Below are 15945 nucleotides of genomic sequence, written 5' to 3'. Positions count from 1 at the left end.
TCATATTTGATTTCAACTTCCAAAAGTAGTATTGTATTCTCATTTTTGAAGAAGATTGTGTAATATCATGTTTTTCTTGGTCATCATTCCAAAAAAAACTTATTCTTCATTCCATAATGAAGTCAAAATCCAATTATAATTCATAATTATATCTATCAATTTTGAATTCGAAATCTTACACGGGTCGTTACATGAAGATCTTCTTCTAAACTAATTATCTCATATACAATCTCTTAGTTCTTCTTAATATTCCTAGAATGTTCTTATAGCCATCGAGTGATTAACCCATGTATTTAATTGGTATCTTATGATATGTTCACAACATAACTATATACCTTGTCTTATATAATATGACATACATGATATATTTATTTTCCAAGCAAATATAATACAAATCATTTTATCTAGCTCAAACATAGTAGTTAGGTCCTTTTGAGGCTAGCTCAAACTTAGTGCCATGTGGCCATACCAGTTCCTTCCAGAGGTCTGGAATATCTGAATACAGTATCACTCTTGAAACATCTTCAGAATCAATGCAATGCTTCCACCAAACATTATGCTCAGGTTTATTCTTAATATTAGGTTGTTTAGGAATATGTCCTTTAAGAATGTACAATTTATTTTCTCTTTGGATATTGTATCTCAAGACACACGTCTACTAAATAATATAATGCTCATCAAATGTTAAATATTCATGTTGATTATCAAGATCAAAGTGATGCATGGTTATGAGATTGGATTTAGTTCTCATCTACAAATTTTAACAAAATTCATTTAGTATTTTCAATATTTGAATCTTTACTAAATAATACCATTTTAGTTAAAAAAAACATTAATTATCAAATTTTATGATCTAAGTTGCAAAACAAATAAATGGTTAGCTATCCTTTATCTCATTCATTTGAATCCAATTAGGTAGATACTGATTAACAATTATATTGTACTATATAATTTCTAGTTTTATGGAATCGCTAATAACAAAATTTAATTGACATTTTTAACCTCATCTATGCCTCAGAACTCTCTTCATTTTTTGGAACAACAAATCTAATCTACTCATAAACTACTCCTTTAAATCGACATATGTCTCAAAAGGGACATAAACCCTCAACCTCAAGGAGGGAGGGTTGTTAGTGCACGAAAAGTGCCCTTTAGTCAATCCGAGCTTAAGTATATTTCCGAGATGGTGTATGGTCCAAGATGAGAAGATTTCAAAGATAAATAGACTACCGAGATTATGTTGTTTCCGAGATTAGTCAATAGTGTTCTGACATAAGTGAAAGTACTTCGTTGTTTATCAGTTTGTTATTTAGTGTCGTACAACCGACAAGATCAACAAAAATGATTATGTCATGCTGTTTGATTTTCATTCCATGTGCACTTTATTTGTATTTGTCTTTTGTAACTCATTGGCTATAAAAGGAGTGTCAACCTTGTAAATGGTAACAATTTCACTTCAATCAAATCAAGAATTACTCAGTGAATCATTTCTCTCTAACACTCTTCTTGTTCTTAATACTATTCTATCACACCCCAAAATCGGAACGGCGGAAACGTTCTGGGGTGGGTGACGTCATGTCAAATATCACAGCACGTGCATTATAGTAATCAAAGTACAACAACCATTGCATTAATAGTAATAATTTTACATGGTTTACATTAAAATACAACAAAGTAATACAGGTAATAATATAAGTGCAGTTTGGTACTAAGCTATCTTCATCAACAACTCCGAGAATGTACCTGTCTAATGCTGACCTGAGAATACAAGTTATTTGAAAAGCGAGTATCAGCATTTTTACAAATGCTGGTGAGTTCATAAGCATTTAGTGTCATTTTATCCAAATAACTTTAATAAAAGTGGTAGTTTTAGAGTGTCCATTACATTAGTGTCTTTTCCAGAAAATCCTATATTTTCTTTAATAAAAGCAGTCTTCTACCAAGACTGGACGGAGTTATGTGGTAAAAAGTAGTTTTCCCTTAATCTCTATCACTATCAAAATACAAAATTTGATTATTAAAGAAAGCAGGAGAAATCAGGGAAAATAACATATGCCTCAGCAGTGAAGACTGCTGACTAAGGCAAGAGGAATCATAGACTCCAGGAGAGTATCGAACGAACAACACACCTGGCTTAGTCTAACAAAAGAGACACAGACCCCAGACGGTACCAAATGAAAGGTACGGCTAGCAAGGTCTAAAAACAGCGGATACAAACCCAATACAGTATCAAATGAAAGATACAGCTAGCAAGGTCTAAAACAAAGAATACAGACCCCAGACAGTATCAAATGAAAGATACAGCTAGCAAGGTCTAAAAACAGTGTGACTCTGAGAGTGGATTCCCAGCATACAGTGTAAATTGCTGGTAAGATACCGTTACCTTAAGGCCATGAATTATAAGGTAACCTAGGATACTCGTAACCATACTAACCGACACTAGAGTACCTGACGCCCTACAAGCGTCTATAAAATGTAACATTTGTCACCCCTTGGCTTGGTAGGCCGTGGACTGTAGCTAGCAGTCAGGGTGCGGGGGTGTCAATCCCGTATAGATCTATACACACAATGTCCGCTCTCCTTACAGGAGACTCTGGTTACCAACTAGATGACGGAGAAGGCCGTGTCCCGAAGATGCATCCCAAATAGTGGGTAGTGGGTTTCCAATACAAGTGTTAAACGAGTGGTAGAGACTCATAACTGAACTGAATAATGTAAACCTATATGTCTATGCTTGTGTACATAATATATAACTAATGATCAAATGACATTCGGACGGACATCCGATCCCACCAGACCACATCTCAACGAAGAAAAGGAAATAGGGCGAACAAGCCTTCCTGAGTCCTTCAACCATTATTTATATGCATCTATACAAGCATAGGCATACATCCAACTACGTTTGAGTGTGTAACAAGTGGAAAACGTATCGTGAAGTATAACCCAATCGTGATGTATAACCGAATCGTGTGGAATAATCAAATCATGGGGTGTAAACAAATAGTGTGGAATAACCGAGTCGTGAAGTATAAGCGTACAGTGTGGAATAATCGAATCGTGAAGTATAAGCGTACAGTGTGGGATAATCGAATCGTGAAGTATAAGCGTACCAAATATAAGTGTATCACGAAGTAGAAGCAACAACAAGTGAAGTAAGAGCGTCTAATTGGCATAAGCGACTACAAGTATAAGAGAAATAGAGGCAATAACAAGTATAAACGCATCACGAAGTGAATCGTTATCAAGTAAGAGTTTAAACTAAGAGGGAGTATCAAAACATGGAAGAAAACCTTTATACTTGAGAAAATCACAACTTGGTGTTCTTTGGTAAAATAAGTTTGAAAACCTTTAGAAATTCTTTGGAAACTTTTCATAAACCAGTTTAAAATGAACTTTGATAAAACAATATAAGTAAGAGTTTTGAACAAGTGAAAACCTTTTAGAAAACCATTTATAGTATCCTACTCGGTAAAACAGTTTACAGTGTGGTAAATCCTTGTGCATGCGGGTTATCAATCACATGTGATTGATATGATAACTGGCATGTTTAACTTGTATTCCCCCCTATAAAACATGTAAAAACATTTAAAAGGTTCATTCAGGGGTATGAACTCACCTAGTGTAAGTGGATCCGACGAAGGTGCCGGTTGGGTGCTCGGTGTCAAGTAAAGACTTGGACACACTTAGTGACCTATTTAACATATGATAACATATGTTGACATACAATTAGTGCATTTAATACTAATTAAATAAGTATACGTACCCTAAAGAGCGGAAAACAATCCTAGGCTAAATCCTTAATTGGTTCCTAGGCTCAAAGGGACAAATTTGGGTCATTTTGGCCTCATTTAAGGGGTTTATGGCCCTAGAGTGTTCTTGGGTCGTAAACTCCTCTTTGACAGCTTATATGGTCGAATTTTGGGGTAAAGTCATAGCTAATAATGTTTAGGATAAGTTAGGGTACAAGAACTTACGATTTGGAGGCGTTTGGTTGCGGATTTGAGGCGAAATCGGGCTCGTATGAGAGAGAGTATATAGAGAGAGAGAGAGTGAAAAGGGGTGGAATGAAGTTCATTCCCCCTTATATATGGGTTGGAGTTGGAGCTCAGTGGGAATCTACCCAATACTGTCGCTAAACGGGGCTTTTGGTCGCACCCGATTTAGTGGTCGTAATAAAATTTAACTTTTTCCAAATTAATATGGAAATGTAATCTAAGTGTTTTTGCTTTATTTTATCACGAAGTTAACGACATATAATATAAATAAATAAAACGTTTATTTATTTTACGACCTCAAATTAACGGAACTTTTATAAAATGGAATATTCCGTTAACGGTAACGGGGTAATGTAACGGAATAAACTTTGGGTTGTCAAATATTCATTTTTCATACTTTACGTTTCTTTACTTTATTTTGAGCACTTTATCGAGTTATATTATTCAAGACTTGACTAGTTTATCTAGACTTGACTGGAATTAAGATCATTAGAAACCATTGTCATTATTTAATTCAAGGTTTGAGTTTTCAAACCTTGTCCACGCAAATCCGTTTTTCCACAGGGGCAACACTTGCTACCGATGGGCTAAAACTTTATCACAAAAGATTTTCGATCAAATCATCCAATCTGAAAAACTTGTGTAATCGGCCTAAACCTTGGTTATAGAAATCGCGAATACACCCCAATCATCAAAAGATAACATTAAGCGGTTAGGTATCCTTTATCTCACTAGTGCATCAAAAGATGTGTGAGTACCTTCAAAACTAATTGCATAATTTTGAGGCTTATAAGGGGTATTTTTATGTTTTATAATTCTGTTTTTTAAAAAAAAAAATATGATATCATGGTTATTACATGCATATAATAATCCTTGGTACGAATTTTGAAAAAAGAAAATCACTTCTAAAGGTTCTATATGAAAAGCTAGTTTCTATATAATTTGACATGTATCATTTTTAAATTTAATAACTGGTATTAAGTTTGAGTTTAAGCGCTTTAGAACCTTTTATATCTTTAATAAAACTTCCGTTTATTTCTTATATATTTGGAGTTTGTATAAGTTACAAATTACCATTTTAAAACATATAATTGAGTATTTCAAAATTTTTCGTTATTAATGTTTTTATAAAACATATTTTTATTTTAAAACAATAACTAGTTACATCTTATGTTCACATGTTAAAATTTTGAAATTCAAACTCCATGTGATGTTTATTTTGTTCAAAAAATTGTTTGAGTTTGTGAAAAACTAATTTATCAACCACACAAAATATTTCTATAAAATAGACAACATATGTATGCATAAACATATGTGTATAAACCAACCATCTAATGACATTTTTGTAAGCAAACACAAAAATACCAAGTTCATTCCTAAAGGGACATTAAGAGACCAAAAAAAGAACTTCTAGTGATGTTGTTGTAGAAGCTCCCACTTGAGAAAACATCAATTGCTTCGAAAAAAAAGTTGAAAACTTCTTAAAACGGCTTAAAATAAGCAACATGCAACCTATCAGGAAAGTTTTGCCTTAGGGCCTGCACTATAAGGAATATGATGAAGCATTAGGCCAACAACAACACTTTTAGCACACTTTCGGAAAAAAATAAATTATTTCTAAAACTAATCTACTATATACAAAAATAAACAAAGAAAACTAACTATTTAATTATTACATACCATATGAATCAATAAATTATTACAACATTTTTAACAAAACAACACATACAACAATACAAGGGTCCATGACTAGTTTATACACATCATAACTATAAACATATAAATAAAACCACAATTGTTTTTCTAATACACCTTTAAGTGACAAAATATGCATGATAAATTGTCACATACCATAACAATTACAAAGTTGTCATAGAAAATGTGTATGAACTACTTTTCTTACAAAAACTAGTTATCTATATTTTCCAAAAACCAACATTTCCAAAAATCATAAAATCTAACCAAACGTGCAAGTATGACTTTGATACCAATTATTGGGTTTTTATTCAAAATTTGTTTTAAAAACTTAAGAGTTTGGCGACAAAATACTTTAATATTTTTAACAATTATAAACTTGTTACAACCCACCATGGATCTTCTTGCAAAGTTTGGAAAGTAAACAACAACCAAAGAGGAAGAAGAAAAAGATAACACCCTTTATAGTATTTGAGTCCTCAAGGGGAGGCTTGGAAGTTGTAGAAGAATGTGAGTAGAACTCTTTCCTTTATGCCCACCAACAATACTTCAACTTGATGTAGATGCTAGTCCTTAAACTCTTATACTTCTAAGCTTAAAGTTCATAACCAAAGTATGAAATTCGAGAGAGTAAAAGTGCAAGTATTCTTCAAGTATTTTAACAAAAAATAGAGAGAAGAAAGAAGAAGATGCATTTTGTGGTTCTAAGAAGTGAGAAAAGAAAGAGTAAAAGACACTTCATACAACTCTTTCATGGACCATAAGTCCTTAACACTTTAAGCACATCATGTCCCTATATCCTAATTATCCCTCATTCTCCATAATACATGTATACTTTTGATTAAACTAACTCAAAAGGCATTCTTTTCTTTTTCTTTTCTACCCATGGTTTCAGGACATAAAAAAGAGGACTAGTTTATGAATTTTATAAACTTCCTTTATAAAGTATAAACCTTAACCTTTTCGTAAAAGACAAAAGCCCTTATAGTCTAAAATGTTTTACATGACTTAATAAATCATTTCATACGATTTAATATGTTACTTGCTAATGAAAATTATTAATTCCAAGAAATAAATAATTTTCAATTAATTATAGTTTATTGAATATTTATTAAAATCAATTTATAATAAATAATCTGTATCAAGTTGTTGTTAATGTGACCTTTAGGGTCATATATTATTTGACAATATTGTTTTATAATGACTCTTAGGCATATATATTTTTCAACAATACTCTTATCATACAGTTCTTTCACGTAATCATACATTGTGTAACTTCACATATTACTATACATGCCATATTCTAGAATTATAATACTTAACCTTTTAAATATTAGCCATTCATTACTACAAAATAACATACATAACATATAAGCCAAATAACTAGCAATGCCCCTTTTAATTCTAAATACCATTTGAAAGCTTAAAATCATGAGGCATGCTATCTTTTTAATCCAATTTAATACTAAGGTTCCCCTTTTATAAACAATATAGAAAGATATAGGGACACCTTAACCATATAAATAGTGCTATGTACCCAGAAAATCTACATGTGCTAACCTGACTAGTTAGTAAAACTAACCTCCATTATAATCTTCAATTTTTTGCTACCTCTATACTTAATCACTTGTCCAAACCTATTTGGACAACATACCAAGTTCCTCAGAACTTGTTACTAGTTACTACAAACTTAAATCTCGTATCTATTGCAATGATCATTCTCCTGGCCACTATCTGAACATAGTAACCACTTGTTACTAAACTCATCAAATAGCATAAAACATTTGCTAAATGGTTTAACCATGTAAACTTTTTATCTAAAATATTTATTTATAATTATTCCATACTTAAAGGTTTACAACCTTTGTTGATTTGACTAAGAATTCCAACACAAAATTCAACTGTTAATTAACCCTTTCATAATTACTTTACAATATCATATGTATATAATATTAAGATGAGAAGTTACCGTATCTTTTTCAGGAGTTGTATTCTAATATATTCTCGTTGATACAGACTTTTATAGTCATGAGTAGTCACTCGAGCCTAGACTTCTATAGTCATGAGTAGTCACTCGAGCCTTATATGTTCCAATACGAAAAACACATTATCATAGAAAGCACTTCAACAATTTATATTAGATTGTGATACATGCTTACACACTGCATCAAAGATATGGAAGCGTCGTGTCTATGTCTCAATTCAGGATCATGCTTCGTGTTACCGTCTTATGCCACATGTCATGCATACTTTCCACGTGTCTGGCGATTCATAATTGGTTATGAACTGTGTTTCTGATCGTAGATGTCACACAAACACATTACACATGCCATTCCTAACAGCCACACACCATGTTTTCCAAATCCTTGACTATTCGTTGATTTTTGCTAAATAGCATTCTACTTTCCTTTCACCATTTTAGCATTAAATATACATTATTTCCTATTTACTTCCTAAAGAAGTAAAAGACTTTCAAGTTGTTACAGTTTTGTATGTTTATGATGAGACTTGGTTGCTTTTGGAAACAAATTAGATAAACCATGGCTACACGAGTACCTACCTTAATAATCATGGTCCAACCATATCTCTCTCATGACAATTGGTGACTTATAAAAAACACATTTTTTTTATCTTGTTAATGACTTTTGGCCACGATGTAAAATTGTGACACATATTTGTCACGATTCTTATGATAAACTATGGCTACATAAGTGCATATAATTTGTAATGGTCATAGTTATTGAGCTAAAATGTGATTAAAAATACTAAAACTTCATAAAAATGACCTGTAGCCATATGAATTAAAAAACCGTGGTTAATTTGTTTTGAGAAAACCGTGACCAAAGCTCAATTTTGTATTAGTATTTGGTACTTGTTTTAGGGAGTTTGAGAGTAGTATTAAGATTCTCTAGAGTGTCTAATATTCCTAGAAAATTCGATGAATATTTTTATACGGAAGTATAAGATGTATAAAAAAGTTGTAAACTATTCTTTATTATAACTTGGTTATCGTTGTTTTGTCTCTTACCTCAAAATTATTGAACCAAATAATTATAATCAAGCTTGCTCTGATCCTAATTGGATTCGACGAATGAATGAAGAAATCGAGGCCTTATAAATAAATCGAACTTGAGTATACTAAGCTCCCTATTGGTTGCAAACCAACAAGGTGTTAGTGGGTATACAAGATAATATGTAACGTTAATGGTGAGATAGACGGTCATAAAGTAAGGTTATTGGGTAAAACGTATAATCAATGTGAGGGTATAGATTTTAATGAAATATTTTCACTTATTGGTAAGCTTATTATTGCTATATGTTTATTTTTTATTGTAATAAATTGCGGTTGGACTTTATATAAGTTACATGTAAATGTGCCTTTCCATATGGAACTTTAAATAAAGATGGGTATATGTCTTTTTCATTGTATTATTTTTTTTAAATGAAACTATAGTGTGTAAATTTTAAAATCATTATATGGATTAAAATAGGTTCCACCAAAATGGAATGAAAAAGTAACTTCTTTTTTTAATTCGTTATGGTTTTAAGCAAAGTAAGAATAATTATTCTTTATATACTTTAGTAAATGATGATTATCGTAACACATGTTTCTTATAGCTTATATATTAAGAAGGGTGTAATATATTTACTAGTTGAATAAAAGGTTAAGTCATGTATTTTGCTAAAGTATATATATGAAAGGTGAATGCAAAGCATGTGATCTATAACCTTTTATATGTAAGAGTATAACTAAAAATATGATGTATGATAACGTTGTAGTTGACTCGAATACGAACGCATGGATATAAAGATTATCAAAATACAAGTTCGTATGAAGTAGTTTTGGATGTCTGAAGTTGAGTCGAAAAGTCAGGCGAAACACAAGAATGTGATGCGTTTTATTTGTTTACACGGTGTGAACACGTTGGAGCTCATAATTTTTTAAAAAAAAATGGATTTTTAGAGATAAAATCGTCCTTTTACCCCATTTATCATACTCCTAAGAACACAAGAGGGGCAATAAAAGGCGATTTTTGTGAGTTGGAGCTCAATCTTGAAAGGGAATCAAAGGAGAACACAAGGATTCATCTTTTAAATGTAAGAAATCTTGATTCCTTCTCTAGTTCTTGATTTGGTTGGTGAAAATTTACGACTATATGAAACCTAAAAGGGGAATCCAAAAATGTTAGATGAAATTGGTACTTTCAAGTGTTGTAATAGTTCCAATAGCTTCATTTACATACATGCATGTGGTTTTGATGATAGATTGAAAAGGGTAAATGATAAACCCTGACTTGACAACTCTTGCATGTTGAAATTATGACCGTAACACGATGTATTAAGTTGTTTAAAATTATTTTCTATGAAGAATGGCTTAGATCGATGGAAGTATTAAGTTATTTGAACAAGTTGATTATCATTTTGCATTAATGGGTTTTACCTTATGTATCATGAGTTATACCTTGTGATGAAAACAAAATCAGTTTTCATTTTTTTTTTTCAAATTGCAACTAATACATACTCTAAACTACTCATAAATCATATATAACTGAAACGGAACTTAAACCATTAACATCTTAAAAGGAGATCATCTTATCACACCGGCGTTAGACCAAAATACTTATTCTATTGGCTTTACTTGACTATTACTTTTAAAATGAGTGAAATTAGGAACGAACATGATGCGGTTTGGTGCAGTTTTTTGACCAAACAGAACCATGAAACAGAACTTGCGGTTTCTTTATATATAAAATTGATTAGTGCGGTTTGCAGTTTTATGTGCGGGTTTAGTTTGTAAGTTTGTGACAAGTGCGGTTTTGGTTTTTAACCAAGATTTTTGGTGGTGTGGATTAACCACTAAAAACCGGAAGGTTTAGAAAAAAAAGGGTTTGGATTAACCACTAAAAACTGAGTTTTGTAAGTAAACCAAATGCCAAAAAGTGGCTTAATCGAGTTTGCTAGAAAAAACCGGTGCAATAGGTCTCTAAAAATGAAGCACACATATTCCGACTTGTTTCCTTTTGTCTTCATTAAATAAAGGATGTGTTTCTCTATTCTTTCTTCATCTGGCCGATTTGGAATGTGGGAGTGTTCAGCCAATTTTCTTTTTTCCTTTCTTTGGAATGTGAGAGTATTCAGCCAAGTTTTTTTTTTTTATTTTTTTTTTCTTTATGCATTTGTTATCTATTTTAATAAATAAGTATTTTATGTTTTGAATATACAAAATATGATCGTTTTACATATATTGATAAATTAGCATCCTAAACAGTAAACACTACTAATATAATTTTATTCAATTAATATATTATATATTGCGGTGCGGTTTCGGTTATTCGGTGTGGTTACAGAGTATAAAACCACACAGCACCAAAAAATTACGGTTTTTTAAAATTTAAAATAACACCATCGGTTTTATTTCCGGTTTCGGTTTTTCGGTTTTATTGTGGTTTTTCGGTTACGGTTTGGTTTTTGTTCACCCTACTTAAAATTATGAGTGTCCTAGTCGGCTTCTTTGTGTACCCATATTTCATTTGTCGAGACCTCGATTTCAAATTCTAACCCTTAAGTTTATGATTATTGTGGAAAAAAAGCTCATATTTCACTTAGTAATCAAATCACATAACTCTTTCTTTTTTTTTTCAAAAATCATATTAATTGAACTAGTTAATTCATTTAAATACAATTTTGTAGATTTTTAAACTTGTAATATTTTATAACATCTTTATAAAAGCTAACGGTAATATGTCCCTCATATATTGCGTGCTGTCTTTTGAACAAACCAATATTGTGCTTATGGGTATTTGTCATTCCTTCTTAATTTGATTCTCATCGAGGTCTTTATTCCAAATATCTTTTTGACCAACATATATGGGCTCCAAGCTCTTGTGGCGAAATATACTAATATATTTGACTGAATGCAGATAAAATTATTCTAAATTAGAACTTGACTTCCAACTTCCAAGTGGAAGGGTCGCACTAAAGGATATTAAACTTATTATCTCGTGTTTCGTTTGGTGATTATTCTATTATTATGATTATTTTTAGTGTTTTAATAGTGTCTTTAATGACTATCTAATCTTTTACCAATCAAATAAGCAGTGATGTTATTCTCGCCAAACAAACTATTGGTTTTTGGTTTAAGAGGCTTTCACGTTTCTCTCATGTATTTTTGAGACACAAACAAAACATCTAATTCACATCAATAGATGGTAGATGCAATTTGAATTTTCTAATCCTCCATCGAGGGTTGTTAAGCTGGGTGTAGACGCTAATATATGTTGAAAATAATAATTTGATCTTTAACTTGATGTATTCTATTATCAACAGAGATTAGGGATGCGTATAGAGGTGGAAAGAAAGTATGTGTGACTCTGCATTTATATCTTACAGTAGTACGTCTCTCATCTTCCTCGTCGCAACCTTCATCTATACCCTCCACAAATTCAACATCAAATCTTGCTTCATGTATCATTGTCATCCATATAATGTTATCATCCTACTGATTTCATGTTTAAGGCTAGATTTTGTGGAGAGACGATGGTGAAGAACCAGTCTCGGTTGAGAAACGCAAAAAAGGGTTAAATATATAATTTAACCCAAAAATCTTTGACCCAATTTTCAATTTTTAAACAATATAAGAGTTATATATAATATTAACCAGGTATAAGATCCATTTATTATATAAATTAAATAAAAAAAAAAAAATATCAAAATGCAAAGATTAAGTATTTTTTAAAATTAAATTTTAAAATAAGAAAGGAAAAAAAAACGTATTTATTGCAATTTATGATCATATTTATTACATTTAATATTTTACTTATATATTATATTTGACAAAACTGCAAATTTGGTCCATGTGGTATTCAAAAAACTTTAGGTAGAGTCCAAAAAGTTTTCAACTAGCATGGAAGGTCTAAAATCAAGTTTTTTCTGAGTTTTTGGTCTAAAAAAACTTAAAAAGACGGTTATGCCTTTTTTATTTCTTTTTCCCTTTTTCTATAAGTATGCTATTTTGACTTTTAAATAAAAGAATTTTCCACCCCCACCCACCCCACCGTACTCTCTTTCTCTCTCTCTCTCTATCACCCATTTCTCTCTCTCTCTCTCTCTCTCTCTCTCTCTCTCTCTCTCTCTCTCTTTGACTCTTTCTCTCTCATCTGCTTGAGCTCCTCAATACTGGAGTATAATGAAGAATCCTCACAATACCCTTTTTCCTTATCATAATGACCACCAAATTCCTTGTAAGAATCACTCAGGTTGTTACGATGTTGATCATATACACCAACAGTACTACGATACTCATAATAGCTGCTCCCATCGGAATTAGAACTGCAACTAGCTTGATCACCTCCAAAGAAGACATGGGTAGAACTGTCTTTTACCTCCTACTGGTAAGTCTCCGTGGAAACCAAACCGAGAAATCCATGATCTTGTGATTGGAGAACTAGATGCTGACGATTAGCATCATTAATTCTAGGGCTAGATGGGATAGATAAGATTTGATCATGGTAGCTAGAAGTATTTGTATTGTACAAATATGATGGAGATGATGATATTGATGATGATAATGGAACATTAACATTGATGTTACTATTTTGAAAAATCGATTGTGATGGGTAGATGCAGTTTGTTGAAGAAGTGAAACATTGAAGATGTTGATGAGGTTTTCTAAGTTCGGGTAGGGTGATTAAGATGTTCATCATCTTCTTCTTCAGCTTTGTGTTCCAGTAGTTCTTGATAGCATTGTCCATTTTTACTGGTAACTGTGTTGCCATTAATGACCACCTGTACATTAAGTTATTCAAACTTCTAGATTTCTGCATACTTATTCACATCTGAGAGATCTTGAAAAAAATGTCCATTTTTGCGTGCTAAATACCATAAAATCGCCGTTAATACAGAATCTTGAAAGAGAAAGTGTACCTGCTACCAATGCTAACAAAGAGGACACATATAACTTTATCTTCATCATCAGAAAATTCGCCATGTTTAATGTTTGGTCTCAGATACTTCAACCATTGAAATGAGAGAGAAAGAGTAAAAGAGAGAGAAGGATAGAGAAGAGGAAAGGAGAGAGAGAGAGAGAGAGAGAGAGAGAGAACCGTGGGGTAGGGGTGGAAAAAAAATTTCAAGTCAAAATAGCATTAAAATACTTATAGAAAAAGGGAAAAAGAAATCAAAAGGGCATAACCGTCTTTTTAAGTTTTTTGGACCAAAAACCCAGAAAAACCTTGATTTTGGACTTTCCATGCAAGTTGAAAACTTTTTGGACCCTATCCAAAGTTTTTTGAATACCATAGGGACCAAATTTTCAGTTTTGTCATTATATTTATTATGTGGTTTTTTAATTTTAAAAATTAAAAAAACCTAGAAATTGACATATGGATACTATTAATTTCAAAAATACCACAAAATGACAAGTGTCAAAACTTATGAGAGATTGAGACGTGACAAAATAGATTTTCATTTATTAGAGTATATAAGCGTGAGACTTATGAACAATGTTTTTTGGATCCTACTTAACTTTGGAGTTGCTTACATACATCCCTCCACCAAGTTCTCCGCCAACATGTACTCTCAGATGCCTACCAATAAACCACCACCTCATTAAGCCAAGAACTACCTTTTTGTTCATCTAATACTCGAAACCCTGTATGCTACTTTTTGGCTCATCTACGTAACCCACATCCTTAGTGAATGGATGGTTCACTAGGTCATCACGACTTTGCATATCCCTTGCAACTCCATATACCACACCGGTTAACTCTGTTTCACAAACCTAGAATGCAATGAGGCAATGAGGTCGACGCCTACTACAATGACGATGATCGGTGGGAGGGAGTTATCATCAGTGTCCTCTCCAAGAATCGGTAGTTAGTTTTCTTTAGAGGATTCAAACCTATTTTTCCGCAAACCGTATGGAGAAAAAGCCCTAGTTGATATTCATTTTCTAAATCTACTAAGAAATACAAAATTACTAACCTCTTTTGTAGCTTGATATTCATTTTCTTGAATCCTTCTTGAACCTTCTTGATCCAACCATGTTGCTTGGATGAGAGGACCCAATGGAGAATCCATCTAATGTAATCACACCTAAGAATCCAAAGAGAGAACCAAAACAAAACTAGAAGAGGGACAAACTTCTACAAACCCTAGAAAGGCTTAAGAATTTCGTCCCGTAGAAAGGCAGGGAAGAAGTTGGCAAAATCTCAAGCCAATGTGCAAGGAGAAATGAAACCCTTAACACATTATTTATATCCTTAAAGCCTTTTCCAAGTTTCATCTCCCATCTCATATGTGATGGAGATTTTCAAATTCCCTTAATTCCTTAAGGGTTCTGGAATATTCTAATTATTCAACATTTTAACTAACTAATATTCAACCCTTTGAATTAATTAATTCTCAAATAATTCCAAAATAGTTTCTAATTAATTTATTAAACCTAATAAATTAATCAACTAAATTTTTGCTTAATTCTATTTCTTTAATTTCTCATTTGTGTCATGAGAGCAACCAAAAAGGACCCCGTTATAATTTTGAATTATTACCAATTGTAAATGATCTTGGACACTATTTCTACAGTCTCCTACTTGGACAAGTCATCAACTATCGAGGTTTAATACTTCTCAAACAATCAACAAAAAGTTAGTTATCCAATGCAACTACCAAACTCTGATATAATCATGATTCATACCTTAGATAAGTGATTAGTTATTCCTTTGTTCTAGATATCAGTGAGAACCTGAGACAAGGATAAGGGTCAATCTGGGTGTTCAAAGTTCTGTTTTCGATAGAGATTAATGATTACTTCATCCGACTAATAAATTGAACACATCAATTTCAGTTAGTACCCGTGTAACATCCCAAAAATCATGACTAAAAATTTCTTTAAAAATATTACTAACCATAGCATTATATCATTTCAAACATACTACAAAGGATTATATGACAAATCAGAGTATTTTTCTCAAAACACTTATTCATTTCATCAGAGTAAACATCCCAGGCTAAACTTCTTGGTGTGTTCCATGAGATCATCCCGAGCTCTTCATTCTGCTATCGGAAACACCTGAAACCAAAACTGAAAACCGTAAGCATGAAGCTTAGTGATTTCCCTAACCTACCAGATACCATACATATCTACTGATCCAAACATGCCATATAGAATTCTGAGCACATAAGCACATACTAGACCCCCGCCTGCCATCGGACCCCGTCCATCATCAGGCCCCGCCTGGCATCAGGTCCCACCTGG

The 15945-nt window shown here is 32.3% G+C and overlaps 1 pseudogene; it reads right to left on the bottom strand.

Annotated features, from left to right (window-relative positions):
- LOC145049968 (uncharacterized) overlaps positions 1-14768 on the bottom strand; it is a 32884-nt pseudogene extending 18116 nt beyond the window's left edge.
- Between the last annotated feature and the right edge of the window lie 1177 nt (positions 14769-15945).

This window comes from Lactuca serriola, chromosome 5, assembly GCF_051521515.1.
Source record: "Lactuca serriola cultivar US96UC23 chromosome 5, Lser_US96UC23_V15, whole genome shotgun sequence".
Taxonomy (NCBI): domain Eukaryota; kingdom Viridiplantae; phylum Streptophyta; class Magnoliopsida; order Asterales; family Asteraceae; genus Lactuca; species Lactuca serriola.
Note: the sequence above shows the minus strand (reverse complement) of the source record. Positions and strands in the feature narration are given on the sequence as shown.